Genomic DNA, 20,299 nt, shown 5'->3' on the forward strand with positions numbered 1-20,299 from the left:
TATGGTCACCAAAACAAAGGTCAGCGGCAACCATATTGCCGATTTAACAGAGATATTCGGCCAGATCCGCCACTATAACATGCGCCTAAACCCGGAAAAATGCGCTTTTGGAGTACAAGGTGGTAAGTTCTTAGGATATTTATTGACACACATGGGGCATTGAGGCAAACCCCGACAAATGCCGAGCAGTTGTGGAGATGACAAGCCTGAAGACTATAAAAGAAGTACAACGCCTCACAGGAAGGCTTGCTGCACTATCAAGATTTGTACCTGGTGCACGAAATCGTGATTGTTCATTCCGTGGTAACTGTGCCAAAAACTTAATACGCACGTTCATAATCTTAGTTCTTTTTCACAACTTTGCACAACTAACCAGCAAGTGCACTGGGTCGTCCAAGTAATAAACCTTACGTGAGTAAGGGTAGATCCCATGGAGATTGTCGGTTTGAAGCAAGCTATGGTCACCTTGTAAATCTCAGTCAGGCGGATTCAATTGGTTATGGAGATTTGATAATTAAAATATAATTAAAATATAAAATAGGATAGAAATACTTATGTAATTCATTGGTGAGAATTTCAGATAAGCGTATGGAGATGCTTTTATTCCTTCCGAACCTCTGCTTTCCTACTGCTTTCATCCAATCATTCATACTCCTTTCCATGGCAAGCTGTATATTGGGCATCACCGTTGTCAATGGCTACATCCCGTCCTCTCAGTGAAAATGGTCTAAATGCGCTGTCACCGCACGACTAATCATCTGTCGGTTCTCGATCATGCTAGAATAGGATTCAGTAATCCTTTTGCGTCTGTCACTATGCCCAGCACTCGCGAGTTTGAAGCTCGTCACAGCCATCCCTTCCCAGATCCTACTCGAAATACCACAGACAAGGTTTAGACTTTCCGGATCTCAAGAATGGCTGCCAATAATCCTAGCCTATACCACGAAGACTCTGATCGTAGATCAGGAGGCTAAGAGATATGCATTCAAGCTTGCTTTCATGTAGAATGGAAGTGTTTGTCAGGCACACATTCATAAGTGAGAATGGTGATGAGCATCACATAATCATCACATTCATCATGTTCTTGTGTGCGAATGAATATCTTAGAGAAGAAATAGGCTTGAGTTGAATAGAAAAACAATAGTACTTTGCATTAATTCATGAGAAACAGCAGAGCTCCACACCTTAATCTATGGTGTGTAGAAACTCTACCGTTGAAAATACATAAGAACAAGGTCCAGGCATGGCCGAATGGCCAGCCCCCTAAACGTGATCTCTGAACGTAAAATTATTCAAAGACTAACCAGAGATGTAAATACAATAGTAAAAAGTCCTATTTATATTAAACTAGTTACTAGGGTTTACAGAAATGAGTAAATGATACAGAAATCCACTTCCGGGCCCACTTGGTGTGTGCTTGGGCTGAGCATTGAAGCTTTCACGTGTAGAGGTCTTCCTTGGAGTTGAACGCCAGTTTGTAACTTGTTTCTGGCGTTTGACTCTGCTTTGCAACTTGTTTCTGGCGTTTAACGCCAGAATAGGGCAGAAAGCTGGCGTTAAACGCCAGTTTGCGTTGTCTAATATTTGGTAAAGTATGAACTATTAGATATTGCTGGAAATCCCTGAATGTCTACTTTCCAACGCAATTGAGAGCGTGCCAATTGGGTTTCTGTAGCTCCAGGGAGGTCAGAATCTAACAGTATCTGCAGTCCTTCTTCAGCCTCTGAATTAGATTTTTGCTCAAGTCCCTCAATTTCAGCCAGAAATTACCTGAAATCATAGAAAAACACACAAACTCCTAGTAAAGTCCAGAAATGTGATTTTTAATTAAAAACTAATAAAAATATACTAAAAACTAATCAAATCATACTAAAACTATGTAAAAACAATGCCAAAAAGCGTATAAATTATCCGCTCATCACAACACCAAACTTAAATTGTTGCTTGTTCCCAAGCAACTGAAAATCAAATAGGATAAAAAGAAGAGAATATACTATAAATTCCAAATATCAATGAAACTTAGATCCAATTAGATGAGCGGGACTAGTACCTTTTTGCCTCTGAACAGTTTTGGCATCTCACTTTATCCTTTGAAGTTCAGAATGATTGGCATATATGGGAACTCAGAATTCAGATAGTGTTATTGATTCTCCTAGTTCAGTATATTGATTCTTGAACACAGCTACTTTATGAGTCTTGGCCGTGGCCCTAAGCACTTTGTTTTCCAGTATTACCACCGGATACATAAATGCCACAGACACATAATTGGGTGAACCTTTTCAGATTGTGACTCAGCTTTGCTAAAGTCTCCAATTTAGAGGTGTCCAGGGTTCTTAAGCACACTCTGTTTTTGCTTTGGACCTCGACTTTAACCGCTCAGTCTCAAGCTTTTCACTTGACACCTTCACGCCACAAGCACATGGTTAGGGACAGCTTGGTTTAGCCGCTTAGGCCAGGATTTGGATCCTTTGGGCCCTCCTATCCACTGATGCTCAAAGCCTTGGATCCTTTTTATTACCCTTGCCTTTTGGTTTTAAGGGCTATTGACTTTTTCTGCTTGCTTCTTTTTTTCTTTTTCTTTCTTTTTTTTCGCCTTCTCTTTTTTTTTTCCGCAAGCTTTTCTCTATTCACTGCTTTTTCTTGCTTCAAGAATCATTTTTATGATTTTTCAGATCATCAAATAACATTTCTCCTTTTTCATCATTCTTTCAAGAGCCAACAATTTTAACATTCATAGACAAAAAATTCAAAAGACATATGCACTGTTCAAGCATTCATTCAGAAAACAAAAAGTATTGTCACCACATCAAAATAATTAAACTAGTTTCAAGGATGAATTTGAAATCATGTACTTCTTGTTCTTTGTGATTAAAAGCATTTTTCATTTAATAGAGGTGATGGATTCATAGGACATTCATAGCTTTAAGACATAGACACTTAAACACTAATGATCATATAGTAAAGACACAAAAATAAATAAAACATAAGGCTTAAGAACCGAAAAACAGGAAAATAAGAACAAGGAGATTAAGGAACGGGTCCACCTTAGTGAGGGTGGCGTCTTCTTCTTCTCGAAGAACCAATGGTGCTCTTGAGCTCCTCTATGTCTCTTCCTTGTCTTTGTTGCTCCTCCCTCATAGCTCTTTGATCTTCTCTAATCTCATGGAGAATGATGGAGTGCTCTTGGTGTTCCATCCTTAGTTGTCCCATGTTGGAACTTAATTCTCCTAGGGAGGTGTTGATTTGCTCCCAATAGTTTTGTAGAGGGAAGTGCATCCTTTGAGACATCTCAGGAATTTCATGGTGAGGAATTTCCTCATGCTCTTGTTGAGGTCCATGATCTCTTGTTTGCTCCATCCTTTTCTTAGTGATGGGCTTGTTCTCATCAATGAGGATATCTCCCTCTATGTCAATTCCAGCCGAATTGCAGAGGTGGCAAATGAGGTGAGGAAAGGCTAACCTTGCCAAAGTGGAGGACTTGTCAGCCACCTTGTAGAGTTCTTGAGGTATAATCTCATGAACTTCTACTTCCTCCCCAATCATGATACTATGGATCATGATGGCCCGATCTACAGTAACTTCAGACCAGTTGCTAGTAGGAATAATTGAGCATTGGATGAACTCCAACCATCCTCTAGCTACAGGCTTAAGGTCCGGTCTTCTCAATTGAACCGGCTTGCCTCTTGAGTCAACTTTCCATTGAGCTCCTTCCACACATATGTCCATGAGGACTTGGTCTAACCTTTGATCAAAGTTGACCCTTCTAGTGTAGGGGTGTACATTTTCTTGCAACATTTGCAAGTTGAACGCCAACCTTACATTTTCCGGATTGAAATCTAAGTATTTCTCCCGAACCATTGTAAGCCAATTCTTTGGGTTTGGGTTCATACTTCGATCATGGTTCCTAGTGATCCATGCATTTACATAGAACTCCATTAAGATTCCGACTTGTTGAATAGGATTGGAGAGTACTTCCCATCCTCTTCTTCTAATCTCTTGTCAGATCTCCGGATACTCGCTCTTTTTGAGCTTAAAAGGGACCTCAGGGATCACCTTTTTCTTGGCCACAACTTCATAGAAATGGTCTTGATGGACCTTTGAGATGAATCTCTTCATCTCCCATGACTCAGAGGTGGAAGCAATTGCCTTCTCTGTCCTCTTTCTTGAGGTTTCTCCGGCCTTAGATGCCATTAATGGTTATGGAAAAACAAAAAGCAATGCTTTTACCACACCAAACTTAAAAGGTTTGCTCGTCCCCGAGCAAAAGTAGAAAGAAAGTAGTAGAAGAAGAAGAAAATAGAGGAGATGGAGGGAGAAGGTGTATTCGGCCAAGGGGGAGAAGTGGTGGATGTAATGTGTGAAAGTGGAGTAGTGTTGAGGGGTTTATATAGGGGTGGGGGGAAGGGTAGGTTTCGGCCATTAGGGTTGGGTTTGGGAGGGAAAAGAATTTGAATTTTGGAGGTAGGTGGGGTTTATAAGGAAGAGGTATGGAGGTGATTGGTGAAGGGTATTTGGGGAAGAGTGCTATGAAAAGGTGTGAAGAGGAGAGAAGAAGAGGTGGGGTAGGTGGGGATCCTGTGGGGTCAAGGACTTAGCATCTCTACTCCATGTAGGCGTGCAAAACGCCCTTAGAATGCATGTCTGGCGTTAAACGCCAGCTTGCTTCTTGTTTCTGGCGTTAAACGCTAACTCCATGCTCTATAAGCTCTTCCTCCAGGCTGAGCTATTTTTAATGCTATTTTTCATTCTGTTTTTGATTTTTCAGTAGTTTTTGTGACTTCACATGATCATCAACCTAAAGAAAACATAAAATAGCAATGGAAAATAATTAGATATAATTAAATAACATTAGGTTGCCTCCCAACAAGCGCTTCTTTAATGTCAATAGCTTGACAGTGAGCTCTCATGGAGCTTCACAGATAATCAGAGCAAGGTTAGGGCCTCTTAACACCAAACTTAGAGTTTGGTTGTGGCCTCTCAACACCAAACTTAGAGTTTGGTTGTGGCCTCCCAACACCAAACTTAGAGTTTGACTGTGGGGGCTTTAGTTGACTCTACAGTGAGAAAAGCTTTTCATGCTTCCTCTCCATGGTTACAGAAGGAGAACCTTGAGTTTTAAATACAAGGTAGTCCTCATTCAGTTGAAGGACCAACTCTCCTCTATCCACATCAATCACAGCTTTTGCTGTGGCCAGGAATGGTCTTCCAAGAATGATGGATTCATCCTCATCCTTCCCAGTGTCTAGGATTATGAAATCAGCAGGGATGTAAAGGCTTTCAACCTTTACTAATAAGTCCTCTACTAATCCATAAGCATGTTTCATTGATTTGTCTGCCATCTCTAGTGAGATTCTTGCAGCTTGTACCTCATAGATTCCCAGTTTCTCTATTACAGAGAGTGGCATGAGGTTTATCCCTGACCCAAGGTCACACAGAGCCTTCTCAAAGGTCATGGTGCCTATAGTACAAGGTATGAAGAACTTTCCGGGATCCGGTTTCTTTTGAGGCAATGGCTGCCTTATCAATGCACTTAGTTCATTGGTGAACAAGGGGGGTTCATCCTCCCAAGTCTCATTACCAAATAAACTGGCATTCAACTTCATGATGGCTCCTAGATATTTAGCAACCTGCTTTTCAATGATGTCTTCATCCTCTTCAGAGGAAGAATAGTCATCAGAGCTCATGAATGGTAAAAGAAGGTTCAATAGAATCTCTATGGTCTCTAGATGAGCCTCAGATTCCTTTGGTTCCTCAAAGGGAAACTCCTTATTGGTCAGTGAACATCCCAAGAGGTCTTCCTCACTAGGATTCACGTCCTCCTCCTCCTCTCTGGGTTCGGCCACACTAACTAAGGTTATGGCCTTGCACTCTCTTTTTGGATTCTCTTTTGTATTGCTTGGGAGAGTACTAGGAGGAGTTTCAGTGACTCTTTTACTCAGCTGGCCCACTTGTACCTCCAAATTCCTAATGGAGGACCTTGTTTCATTCATGAAACTTAGAGTGGCCTTAGATAGACCAGAGACTATATTTGCTAAGCTAGATGGATTCTGTTCAGAATTCTCTGTCTGTTGCTGAGAGGATGATGGAAAAGGCTTGCTATTGCTAAACCTGTTTCTTCCACCATTATTAAAGCCTTGTTGAGGCTTTTGTTGATCCTTCCATGAGAAATTTAGATGATTTCTCCATGAGGGATTATAGGTGTTTCCATAGGGTTCTTCCATGTAATTCACCTCTGCTATTACAGGGGTTCTCAAGATCATAAGCTTCTTCTTCAGAAGATGCTTCTTTAGTACTGTTGGATGCAACTTGTAATCCATTCAGACTCTGAGAAATTATATTGACTTGCTGAGTCAATATTTTATTCTGAGCCAATATGGCATTCATAGTATCAATTTCAAGAACTTCCTTCCTCTGAGGCATCCCATTACTGACAGGATTCCTTTCAGAAATGTACATGAACTGGTTATTTGCAACCATGTCAATGAGTTCCTGAGCTTCTGCAGGCGTTTTCTTTAGGTGAATGGATCCACCTGCAGAATGGTCCAATGACATCTTAGATAATTCAGACAGACCATCATAGAATATATCCAGGATGGTCCATTCTGAAAGCATGTCAGAAGGACACTTTTTGGTCAGTTGCTTGTATCTCTCCCAAGCTTCATAGAAGGATTCACCTTCTTTCTGTTTGAAGGTTTGAACATCCACTCTAAGCTTGCTAAGCTTTTGAGGAGAAAAGAACTTGGCTAAGAAAGCCGTGACCAGCTTATCCCAAGAGTTCAGGCTATCTTTAGGTTGAGAGTCCAACCATATTCTAGCTCTGTCTCTTACAGCAAACGGAAAAAGCATAAGCCTGTAGACCTCGGGATCAACCCCATTGGTCTTAACAGTATCACAGATTTGCAAGAATTCAGTTAAGAACTGAAAAGGATCTTCTGATGGAAGTCCATGAAACTTGCAATTCTGTTGCATCGGAGAAACTAATTAAGGCTTTAGCTCAAAATTGTTTGCTCCAATGGCAGGGATTGAGATGCTTCTTCCATGTAAGTTAGAATTTGGTGCAGTAAAGTCACCAAGCATCTTCCTTGCATCTCCACCATTGTTATTATTTTCGGCCATGTCTCCTTCTTTTTCGAAAATTTCTGTCAGGTTCTCTCTAGAGAGTTGTGCTTTAGCTTCCCTTAACTTCCTCTTCAGAGTCCTTTCAGGTTTAGGATCAGCTTTAACAAGAATGTTCTTATCCTTGTTCCTGCTCATATGAAAAAGAAGAGAACAGAAAAGAAAATATGGAATCCTCTATGTCACAGTATAGAGATTCCCTTTTGTGAGTAGAAGAAGAGAAGAGAAAAAAAATTTGAACACAGGGGAGAAGAGGGGGAAGAATTCGAAAATTAAAAATGAAATAAAAATATTTTTTTGTTTTTATTTTGACTATTAATTCGAATTCGAAATTTAAGAAGGAAAATAAAATTAAATTAAAATTTAAAACAATTAGTTAATGAAAAGAAATTTTTTTGAAAACGAGGTTAGTGATTTTCGAAAATAAGAGAGAGAAAAGTAGTTAGGTGGTTTTGAAAAAGATATGATTGAAATAGTAAACTTTTAAAATCAAACAAAAAGTTAAGTGGTTAATTGAAAAAGATTTGACAATCAAATTTGAAAGGGTGAGAAGTTAGAAAAGATTTTGAAATTGATTTTGAAAAAGATATGATTGAAATTGAAAAAGATATGATTGAAATTTAATTTGAAAAGATTTAAAAAGGAAATTAAAAAGATTTGATTTTTGAAAATTAAAGTTGATTACTTGACTAACAAGAAACTAAAAGATAGGATTTTAAAATTTAAAGAATGAACCTTTCTTAATAGGCAAGTAACAACTTGAGATTTTTGAATCAAAATATTAAAAGTTAGCAATGAATTCAAAAATATGAAACAAAAATAAGAAAAAGATTTTTGAAAATCATTTTGAAATTTTTGAAAATATTAAGAAGAAAATTGAAAAAGATTTGATTTTTTTGAAAAAGTTTTGAAAAGATAGGATTTTTTAAATTGAAATTTTGACTTGACTAATAAGAAACAACTAGATTTTAAAAATTTTGAAAAAGTCAACTCAAATATTCGAATTTTATGAGAAGAATAAGAGAAAGATATTTTTTTGATTTTTGAATTTTTATGAAGAGAGACAAAAACACCAAATTGGAACAAAACATAAAAATTATGAATCAAAACAACTAATGCATGCAAGAACACTTTGAATGTCAAGATGAACACCAAGAACACTTTGAAGATCAAGATGAACACCAAGAACTTATTTTTGAAAATTTTTAAGAAAAGGAAAACATGCAAGACACTAAACTTAAAAATTTTTAATGTTGAGACACTAACAAATTGAAAATGCATATGAGAAACAAGAAAAGATGCACAACAAGAAAATGCAAAGATCAAAACAAAGAAGATCATCAAGAACAACTTGAAGATCATGAAGAACATATGATGAATTTTCAAAAATTAAGAAAAATTTACAAATATGCAATAGACACCAAACTTAAAACTTGACACTAGACTCAAACAAGAAACACAAAATATTTTTGGTTTTTATGATTTTGTAAATTTTTTTTTTTGATTTTTTGAAAATTAATTGGAAAAAGAAAGATAAGGATTTCAAAATTTCTAATGAGAATTCCAGGAATCATGCAATATTAGTCTAAAGCTCCAGTCCAAGAGTTAGACATGGCTTACTAGCCAGCCAAGCTTTCAGTGAAAGCTCCGGTCCAAAACACTAGACATGGCCAATGGCCAGCCAAGCTTTAGCAGATCATTACATACAAAAGCTAAATTGCTGAGAAAGACAAAGAAGCTCTTCTAATGATAGTTGAAACCTCGGTCCAAAGGATTAGACATGGCTTCACAGCCAGCCAGACTTCAACAGATCATCGTGAAACTCTAGAATTCATTCTTAAAAATTCTGAAGCCATAGAATAATTTATTATTATTTTTTTTGAAAATTTTTTGAAAATAAAAAGAATAAAAACAAAAACTTAAAATTAAAATAAAATTACCTAATCTGAGCAACAAGATGAACCGTCAGTTGTCCAAACTCGAACAATCCCCGGCAACGGCGCCAAAAACTTAGTGCACGAAATCGTGATTGTTCATTCCTTGGTAACGGTGCCAAAAACTTAATACGCACGCTCATAATCTTAGTTCTTTTTCACAACTTCGCACAACTAACCAGCAAGTGCACTGGGTCGTCCAAGTAGTAAACCTTACGTGAGTAAGGGTCGATCCCACGGAGATTGTCAGTTTGAAGCAAGCTATGGTCACCTTGTAAATCTCAGTCAGGCAGATTCAATTGGTTATGGAGATTTGATAATTAAAATATAATTAAAATATAAAATAGGATAGAAATACTTATGTAATTCATTGGTGAGAATTTTAGATAAGCGTATGGAGACGCTTTTATTCCTTCTGAACCTCTGCTTTCCTACTGCTTTCATCCAATCATTCATACTCCTTTCCATGGAAAGCTGTATATTGGGCATCACCGTTGTCAATGGCTACATCCCGTCCTCTCAGTGAAAATGGTCCAAATGCACTGTCACCGCACGGATAATCATCTGTCGGTTCTCGATCATGCTAGAATAGGATTTAGTAATCCTTTTACGTCTGTCACTACGCCCAGCACTCGCGAGTTTGAAGCTCGTCACAGCCATCCCTTCCCAGATCCTACTCGGAATACCACAGACAAGGTTTAGACTTTCCGGATCTCAAGAATGGCCGCCAATAATTCTAGCCTATACCACGAAGACTCTGATCGTAGATCAGGAGGCTAAGAGATATGCATTCAAGCTTGCTTTCATGTAGAATGGAAGTGTTTGTCAGGTACGCGTTTATAAGTGAGAATGGTGATGAGCGTCACATAATCATCACATTCATCATGTTCTTGTGTGCGAATGAATATCTTAGAAAAGAAATAGGCTTGAGTTGAATAGAAAAATAATAGTACTTTGCATTAATTCATGAGGAACAGCAGAGCTCCACACCTTAATCTATGGTGTGTAGAAACTCTACCGTTGAAAATACATAAGAACAAGGTCCAGGCATGGCCGAATGGCCAGCCCCCAAAACGTGATTTCTGAACGTAAAATTATTCAAAGACTAACCAGAGATGTAAATACAATAGTAAAAAGTTCTATTTATACTAAACTAGTTACTAGGGTTTACAGAAATGAGTAAATGATGCAGAAATCCACTTCCTGGCCCACTTGGTGTGTGCTTGGGCTGAGCATTGAAGCTTTCACATGTAGAGGTCTTCCTTGGAGTTGAACGCCAGTTTGTAACTTGTTTCTAGCGTTTAACTCTGCTTTGCAACTTGTTTTTGGCGTTTAACACCAGAATAGGGCAGAAAGCTGGCGTTAAACGCTAGTTTGCGTCGTCTAATCTTGAGCAAAGTATGAACTATTATATATTTCTGGAAAGCCCTGGATGTCTACTTTCCAACGCAATTAAGAGCGCGCCAATTGGGTTTCTGTAGCTCCATAAAATCCACTTTGAGTGCAGGTAGGTTAGAATCCAACAGCATCTGCAGTCCTTCTTCAGCCTCTGAATCAGATTTTTGCTCAAGTCCCTCAATTTCAGCCAGAAATTACCTGAAATCACAAAAAAACACACAAACTCCTAGTAAAGTCTAGAAATATGATTTTTAATTAAAAACTAATAAAAATATACTAAAAACTAATCAAATCACACTAAAAACTATGTAAAAATAATGCCAGCGTATAAATTATCCGCTCATCAGTACCTTGTTTAGCTTCAAAGTCTAATCCATTTTTCCAAACAATAAAAAAGAAAAACAGATTTCAATAGACCGATGATTGTGAAAGAGCTTTTAACACACTAAAAACAACTCTCTCACAACCGCCGATTCTACAAAAACCCCTCCAAGGGGAAGATTTATTCTTGTACTTATCAGTTACTGATTGGGCGATAAGCTCTGCTCTTGTTATAGAAAGAAACAAAATTTAGCATCCAGTATACTTCGTCAGCAAAACGCTCCAACATGCCGTTAGGATAGAGAAGCCGGCCTTAGCATTAGTCTTCTCCGCACGCAGACTCCGACCTTATTTCCAGAGTCATGTCATCAACGTCAGGACAGATCACCCACTACGACAAGTATTACACAAGCCCGACATTGCAGGGAGACTTATAAAGTGGTCAATCGAATTATCCGAGGTCGACATCAAATATCAGTCTAGTGGAGCAATCAAATCATAATTTCTCGCCAACTTTATTGCAGAACTTACAATACCATCAGAAGACGACCACACAAAATAATGGACCTTGTACATAGACGCCATCCAACAAAGAAGGGTGTGGTGCTGGAATCTGATTGGAAGCCGATGATGGTTCCATCCTCGAGCATTCCTTACATTTATCTTTTAAGGCCAGCAATAATCAATCCGAGTATGAAGCCCTGGTCGCAGGACTCCGCCTTTGTTTAGATCTCCATATACCCACTATCAAGATCTACTGTGACTCCCTGTTAGTTGTTCAGCAGGTAAATGACCTGTTTCAAGTAAGAGATCCTCTTCTATCTAAATATTTGTTATTAGTGAAAGATTTAATTTCACAATTTAAAAAGTTTGAAATACAACACATACCAAGAGAACAAAACCAAAGAGCGGATATTTTATCCAAGCTCGGCAGTACCCAGTCTGAGATCTCTACATTACATCAATTTACTATAACATCTCCAAGTGTTGATCTGACAAAGGTGCTAAGTGTTATACAGGAAAGAGATTGGCGAACAGATTTCATAGATTATCTACAAACGTACCGCATTCCAGAAACCATTGAGAACGTCAAAAGGTTCCGAAGACAAGCCACCTTTTTCACATTACTGAACGGCACCTTATACAGACGAGGATACACTCGCCCATTGCTCAAATGCCTCAGCAGACCCGTGGCCGAAGTAGCACTGTCCGAAGCACATGAGGGGATCTGCGGAACACACACAGGAGCTCGGAGCTTAGCCTCCAAAATCTTCCGCGCCGGCTTCTTTTGGCCATCTCTAAAACAAGACAGTCAAAACAAAGTTCAGACCTGTATAAATTGCCAGAAGCACGCCCCAACCATCCACATTCCAGCCGAAGATATGCATCATAGCGATGTCACATAGCCTTTCAACCAATGGGGATTAGACATTCTCGGCCCGTTCCCTACGGCGCTGGGCCAGGTAAAATTTCTTATAGTCGGAATTGACTACTTTTCAAAATGGGTCGAGGCCCAGCCTTTGAAAAAAATCACATCACACCAAATAATCTCTTTCGTTTGGAAAAACATTATTTGCCGTTTTGGCATTCCTCATCATATCATAACTGACAGTGGTCGCCAGTTTGCCGATAAAAAATTTCAATCTTTTTTGCAGAACCTCAAAATCAAACAACATTTTGCCTCTGTTGAACATCCTCAGACGAACGGACTCGCAGAAGCAGCAAATAAAGTGATATTGGACGCACTTAAGAAGTTGTACAACGCAAAAGGACTATGGGCCGACCTAATACCTGAAGTCCTATGGGGATACAATACAACACCCCAGTCATCAACAAAGGAAACGTCATTCCGACTTGTATATGGCTCTGAAGCAATGATACCACTAAAAATATCCCAAAGCTCAATTAGAACACAGCTCGGCGACCACAAGGAAGCTCGGTGAACCGAGTTGGACACCATCAAAGAGATCCGAGATATAGCCACACTAAGACTACGCGCAGCACAGCAAACATTATCTCTGCGCTACAATAAATCGGTCAAAAGTCGAACGTTCGACAAAGGAGACTTGGTCATTCGAAAGACAGAAGTCGCGCGACGACCACCATCACATGGCAAGCTCGCCGCAAACTAGGAGGGCTGGTGCACGAAATCACAATCACACTTTTGCAATTTTGCACAACTAACCAGCAAGTGCACTGGGTCGTCCAAGTAATACCTTACGTGAGTAAGGGTTGATCCCACGGAGATTGTCGGCTTGAAGCAAGCTATGGTTATCTTGTAATTCTTAGTCAGGATATCAGTAATGATTCTTAGTTTTAATTGTAAAAAGTAAAAGAACATGAAATAAATACTTGTTATGCAGTAATAGAGAACAGGTTGAGGTTTTGGAGATGCTCTGTCTTCTGAATCTCTGCTTTCCTACTGTCTTCTTCTTCACGCACGCAAGGCTCCTTCCATGGCAAGCTGTATGTTGGTGGATCACCGTTGTCAATGGCTACCATCCGTCCTCTCAGTGAAAATGGTCCAAGTGCGCTGTCACCGCACGGCTAATCATCTCGGTTCTCACTCATGTTGGAGTAGGATCCATTGATCCTTTTGCGTCTGTCACTACGCCCAACACTCGTGAGTTTAAAGCTCGTCACAGTCATCCCTTCGCGGATCCTACTCGGAATACCACAGACAAGGTTTAGACTTTCCGGATCTCAGGAATGGCCGCCAATAATTCTAACCTGTACCATGAAGGTTCTAATCTTAGATTAGAAACCCAAGAGATATGGACTCAAGCTATTGCAGATAGAATGGAGGTGGTTGTCAGGCACGCGTTCATAGGTGAGAATGATGATGAGTGTCACAGATCATCACATTCATCAGGTTGAAGTGCGAGTGAATATCTTAGAATAGAAACAAGCGTGATTGAATGGAAAACAGTAGTAATTGCATTAATTCATCGAGACACAACAGAGCTCTTCACCCCCAACCATGGAGTTTAGAGACTCATGCAGTAGAGAATAAAAGTTCTGATGTAAAATGTCATGAGGTACATAGTTAGTCTCTAAAAGTAGTATTTATACTAAACTAGTAGCTAGGGTTTACAGAAAATGAATAAACTAAGATGGATAGTGTAGAAATCCACTTCTGGGGCCCACTTAGTGTGTGTTTGGGCTGAGCATTGAGCTTTACACGTGTAGAGGCTTCTTTTGGAGTTAAATGCCAGGTTGCAGATTGTTTGTGGCGTTTAACTCTGGTTTGTAACTTGTTTCTGGCGTTTAACTTCAGAATAGGGCAGAAAGTTGGTGTTCAACACCAGTTTGCATTGTCAAAACTCGGGCCAAGTATGGACTATTATATATTGCTGGAAAGCCCTGGATGTCTACTTTCAAACACAATTGAAAGCGCGCCAATTGAGTTTCTGTAGCTTAAGAAAATCTATTTTGCGTGAAGCAGGGTCAGAATCCAACAGCATCTGCAGTCCTTTTTCAGCCTCTGAATCAGATTAAAGCTCAGATTCCTCAATTTCAGCCAGAAAATACCTGAAATCACAAAAAAACACACAAACTCATAGTAAAGTCCAAAAATGTGATTTTTGCATAAAAACTAATAAAACTATACTAAAAAGTAGCTAAATCCTACTAAAACTATAATGAAAATACCCCCAAAAAGCATATAAAATATCCGCTCATCACAAGACCAAACTTAAACTGTTGCTTGTCCTCAAGTAATTAGATAAATAAAACAGGATAGAAATAAGGTCAAGAGGCAATAACATCTTAGAGTTTTATATGAAGCTCAAATTCTCATTAGATGAGCGAGATTAGTAGCTTTTTGCTTCTGAACAGTTTTGGCATCTCCATTCATCCTTTGAAGTTCAGAATGATTGGCATCTATAGGAATTCAGAATTCAGATAGTGTTATTGATTCTCCTAGTTTAGTATGTTGATTCTTGAACACAACTACTTTATGAGTCTTGGCCGTGGCCCTAAGCACTTTGTTTTCCAATATTACCACCGGATACATAAATGCGACAAACACATAACTGGGTGAACCCTTTCAGATTGTGACTCAGCTTTGCTAGAGTCCCCAATTAGAGGTGTCCAGAGTTCTTAAGCACACTCTTTTTGCCTTGGATCATGACTTTAACTGCTCAGTCTCAAGCTTTTCACTTGACACCTTCACGCCACAAGCACATGGTTAGGGACAGCTTGGTTTAGCCACTTAGGCCGGGATTTTATTCCTTTGGGCCCTCCTATCCACTGATGCTCAAAGCCTTGGACCCTTTTTATTTTACCCTTGCCTTTTGGTTTAAAGGGCTATTGGCTTTTTTTTGCTACTTTTTCTTGCTTCAAGAATCAATTTCATGATTTTTCAGATTATCAATAACATTTCTCTTTTTCATCATTCTTCAAGAGCCAACAGTTTTAACATTCATAAACATCAAATTCAAAAGACATATGCACTGTTCAAGCATTCATTCAGAGAACAAAAAGTATTGCCACCACATATAAATAATTTGAATTTTTTTCTCATTAAAACTCGAAAATAAAATTGCCTCCTTATTCTAAAAATCTGCTATTTTATTCATGTTTAATGATGATAAGAAAGATAAATTATAACTTAATTGGGGATAAAATAAAAAAATATAAAAAAATAAAGATAAAAGTACTAATTACTACTACTCATATAACTTCTAAGGCAGATTTCTAATAGTAAAAGTTATCACAGATTTAAGGTTAAGATTAGGACTCAACAACCTTTATTTTGGGAGATGGATGTTCCTTTAGTCTGTGGGGTGCTTGGCCCTTCAAGAGACAGCTTCTGGCGCTTCAGCTCCTGTAGCTCACGCCCTTGCTCCTCTTGTTCCCTTAGCAGTTTGTAGAGCATGTTATTTTGAACTTGCTGTTCTTCTTTTAGTTGATCCATAGCTTCTTGCAGCTTGGTGACAGAGGCCTCTAGGCAGGTCCAGTAGTCAATCTGAGGGATTTCTGGGAGGAACTCCTGTGCCCTCCTTTTGATGGAGTTGTCTTGTACCTGTTTTCCTTCCATTGATTTTTTTGTGATTGGGTGCCCTACTGAGATATACTCATCCACTCCCATCTTTACCCCAGCATCCTTGCATAGCAGAGATATTAAGCTTGGGTAAGCCAATTTAGCTTCTTTGGAGTTCTTGTTTGCAATTGTGTAGAGCTCACTCAAAATCATATCTTCAACCTCCACTTCATTTCCCTGCATAATACAATGGATCATGACTGCTCTTTTGAGAGTAACCTCAGAGCGGTTACTGGTGGGCAATATGGAACGCCCAATGAAGTCCAGCCAGTCCCTAGCGACTGGTTTGAGATCCCCTCTCTTGAGTTGATTTGGGACACCCTTTATGTTGGTTGTCCACTTGGTTCCAGGGATGCATATATCCTTTAGAATTTGGTCCAAGCGCTTATCTGATCTCACCATTCTCTTACTGAAGGAATCCGGATCATCTTGTAGTTGCTGCAGCTTGAAGATCTCTCTTATTTTGTCAATGTAGAAGTAAATAGCTTTCCCTCTGACCATGGTTCGAAAGGTGTAAAAGGCGATTCCGGCCCTTCTCTGCCTATCTGTTTGCCACATATTTGCGTAGAATTCCTGAACCATGTTTCTTTTCACCTTTCAGGATTAGCTGGGATTTCCCAGCCCCTGTTTCGAATTTGCTCTTGGATCTCCGGATATTCATCTTCCTTCAGATCGAATTTAACTTCCGGGATCACTGAGCTTAGACCCATTATTCTGTAGTAATGGTCTGCATGTTCTTTTGTTAAGAACTTCTCCTGATTCTACAGTAGTTTTGGAATATTCTTTTTCTTGCCTCTTGAGGTGGTTTGTTTCCCTTTAGGAGCCATGATCTTAGTAAGTCTTAGCTCAGTGATCACGCAAAGCACACCAAACTTAGAGGTTTGCTTGTCCTCAAGCAAAAGAAAGGAAAGGAGAGGAATAGAAGGAGAGGGGGATTTAAGATATGATAGAAGATATGATTTTGAAAAAGATAATCATGATATGCAAAAGATGAAATTTTAAATTTGAAAAAGATAGATTTAATTTTGAAAAGATAATATGATAGTTTGAAAAAGATTTGAAAAGAATTTAGAAAGATATATGAGTTTTTGAAAAAGATTTGAAAAGGAATTAAGAGATATATACATTTTGAAAAAGATTTTTAAGAGGGGTAGTTTTAAAAATGAAGAAAGATTTTTAGGATTGAGATTTTTTTTTGAATTTGAAATTAAAAGATGAGAGTTTGTAACATGTTTATGCAAGAAATTATGGATGAAATCATGAAAATTTGAAAAAAATAGATTTGGAAAACAAAACTTCCTCTCCTCCACAATCCTGGCATTAAACGCCCAACTGCTGCATGTTTTGGGCGTTTAACGCCCCTCTGTAGCCTCTTTTGGGTGTTTAACGCCCAGCTGTTGCTTCTGGCTGGCGTTAAACGCCAGAACTCCCTTGTCACTGGGCATTTTTTTGAACGCCCAGGATGCTGCAAGTGTGGCGTTAAACGCCTAGTATATGCTTCTTTTGGGCGTTTAATGCCCAAATATACCTCTTACTGGCGTTTTCTTGCCAGTGAGCTCCTTCTCCCTGTTTTGTACTCTGAATCCTTCTGTAACTCTGTGAACTTATGCAATTGATTCTTTACCTTGAAGATTATTTATATTAAACTCGTATAATTATTATTTAAATAACAAATAAGATTTGCTAATGGCTGGGTTGCCTCCTAGCAAGCGCTTCTTTATTGTCTTTAGCTGGACCTTACTGAGCTTTTAATCTAGTCTCAGCTCTGAGCATTCTTGCTCAACATTGCCTTCAAGATAATGCTTGACTCTCTGTCCATTAACAATGAACTTCTTATTAGAATCAATGTCTTGAAGCTCTACATAGCCATATGGTGACACACTTGTAATCACATATGGTCCCCTCCACCGGGATTTCAGTTTCCCGGGGAATAATCTGAGCCTAGAGTTGAACAGCAGAACCTTCTGTCCTGGTTCAAAGACTATAGATGACAGCTTTCTGTCATGCCAACTTTTTGCTTTCTCTTTGTAAAGCTTGGCATTTTCGAAAGTAGTGAGTCTGAATTCCTCTAGCTCATTCAGCTGGAGCAATCTTTTTTTCTCTAGCTAATTTGGCATCAAAGTTTAGGAATCTAGTTGCCCAGTAGGCCTTATGCTCCAGTTCCACGGGTAGATGACAGGCCTAACCATACACAAGCTGGTATGGAGAGGTCCCTATAGGAGTCTTAAATGCTGTTCTGTATGCCCACAGAGCGTCATCCAAGCTTCTTGCCCAATTCTTTCTACGGGTACTTACAGTCCGTTCCAGGATTCTTTTTAGTTCTCTATTAGAGACTTCAGCTTGCTCATTTGTTTGTGGATGATATGGAGTTGCCATCTTGTGGCTAATTCCATATCGGACCATAGCAAAGTAAAGCTGTTTGTTGCAGAAGTGAGTGCCCCCATCACTGATTAGTGCTCTAGGGACACCAAACCTGCTGAAGATATGTTTCTGGAGGAACTTCAGCACTGTCTTAGTATCATTGGTGGGTGTTGCAATGGCCTCTACCCATTTGGATACATAGTCGACTGCCACTAGAATATAAGTGTTTGAGTATGATGGTGGGAAAGGCCCATGAAGTCAATATCCCATACGTCAAACAACTCAATCTCTAAGATGCCTTGCTGAGGTATGGCATAACTGTGAGGCAGATTACCAGCTCTCTGGCAGCTATCACAGTTACGCACAAACTCTCGGGAGTCTTTATAGAGAGTGGGCCAGTAGAAGCCACATTGGAGGATTTTTGTGGCTGTTCGCTCACCTCCAAAATGTCCTCCTTATTGTGATCCATGACAATTCCATAGGATCTTCTGTGCTTCTTCTCTAGGCACACATTTATGGATTATTCCGTCTGCACATCTCTTAAAGAGATATGGTTTATCCTACAGGTAGTACTTTGCATCAGTAATTAATTTTTTCTTTTGTTGCCTGCTGTACTCATCGGGTATGAATCTTGCAGCTTTATAGTTTACAATGTATGCAAACCATGGTGTTTCCTGAATGGCAAATAATTGCTCATCTGGAAAGGTTTCAGACATCTCAATAGAGGGAAAGGACACCCCTTCTACTGGTTCTATCCGGGACAGATGATCAGCCACTTGGTTCTCTGTCCCTTTTGTGTCTCTTATTTCTATATCAAACTCTTGCAGAAGCAACACCCATCTTATGAGCCTGGATTTTGAATCCTGCTTTGTGAGTAGATATTTAAAAGCAGCATGGTTAGTGTACACAATCACTTTTGATCCTACTAAGTATGATCTAAACTTGTCAATGGCATAAACCACTACAAGAATAATAAATGACACAGCTAGCATAATAAATGACATGCAGAAGCTTGTTATGCCTCTGTCCCAGTACTGCACCAATGGCATGGTCACTGGCATCACACATTAGTTCGAATGGTAATGTCCAGTCTGGTGCATAAATAACTAGTGCTGTGACCAGCTTAGCTTTCAGAGTTTCAAACGCCTACAGACACTCTGTGTCAAACACAAATGGCGTGTCAGCAGCTAGCAGGTTACTCAGAGGTTTTGCAATTTTTGAAAAATCCTTTATAAACCTCCTATAGAATCCTGCATGCCCCAGAAAGCTTCTGATTGCCTTAACATTGGCAGGTGGTAGTAATTTTTCAATTACTTCCACTTTAGCTTGATCCACTTCTATTCCTTTGTTTGAAATTTTATGCCTAAGGACAATTCCTTCAGTCACCATAAAGTGACATTTTTCCTAGTTTATAACTAGGTTGGTCTCTTGGCATCTTTTCAGAACAAGTGCTAAATGGTCAAGGCAGGAGCTGAATGAGTCTCCAAATACTGAAAAGTCATCCATGAAGACTTCCAGAAATTTCTCTACCATATCAGAAAAGATAGAGAGCATGCACCTCTGAAAGGTTGCAGGTGCATTGCACAGACCAAAAGGCATCCTTCTGTAGGCAAACACTCCAGAAGGACATGTGAATGTTGTTTTCTCTTGGTCCTGAGGATCTACTGCAATTTGGTTGTAACCTGAATAGCCATCCAAAAAGCAGTAGTATTCATGACCTGCTAGTTTTTCTAGCATCTGGTCTATGAATGGTAAAGGAAAGTGATCCTTCCTGGTGGCTGTATTGAGCCTTCTGTAGTCAATACACATACGCCACCCTGTAATTGTTCTTGTAGGAACCAGTTCATTCTTTTCATTATGAACCACTGTCATGCCTCCTTTCTTGGGGATAACTTGGACAGGGCTCACCCAGGGGCTATCAAAAATGGGATAAATAATCCCAGCCTCCAGTAACTTGGTGACCTCTTTCTGCACCACCTCCTTCATGGCTGGATTTAGCCGCCTCTGTGGTTGAACCACTGGCTTAGCATCGTCCTCCAATAGGATCTTGTGCATGCATCTTGCTGGGCTGATACCCTTAAGATCACTTATGGACCACCCAAGGGCTGCCTTGTGTGTCCTTAGC

At 39.3% G+C, this 20,299-nt stretch overlaps 1 non-coding gene across 1 annotated transcript; it reads left to right on the forward strand.

The window, feature by feature from the left end:
- The first annotated feature begins 6,606 nt into the window (after positions 1-6,606).
- Positions 6,607-6,714, forward strand: LOC148577948 (small nucleolar RNA R71). The gene has a single exon (XR_015904647.1). It is a non-coding gene; the product is annotated as a small nucleolar RNA R71 (small nucleolar RNA).
- Positions 6,715-20,299: the final 13,585 nt, after the last annotated feature.

Source organism: Arachis ipaensis, chromosome B1 (genome assembly GCF_059453495.1).
Source record: "Arachis ipaensis isolate K30076 ecotype BB chromosome B1, ASM5945349v1, whole genome shotgun sequence".
Taxonomy (NCBI): domain Eukaryota; kingdom Viridiplantae; phylum Streptophyta; class Magnoliopsida; order Fabales; family Fabaceae; genus Arachis; species Arachis ipaensis.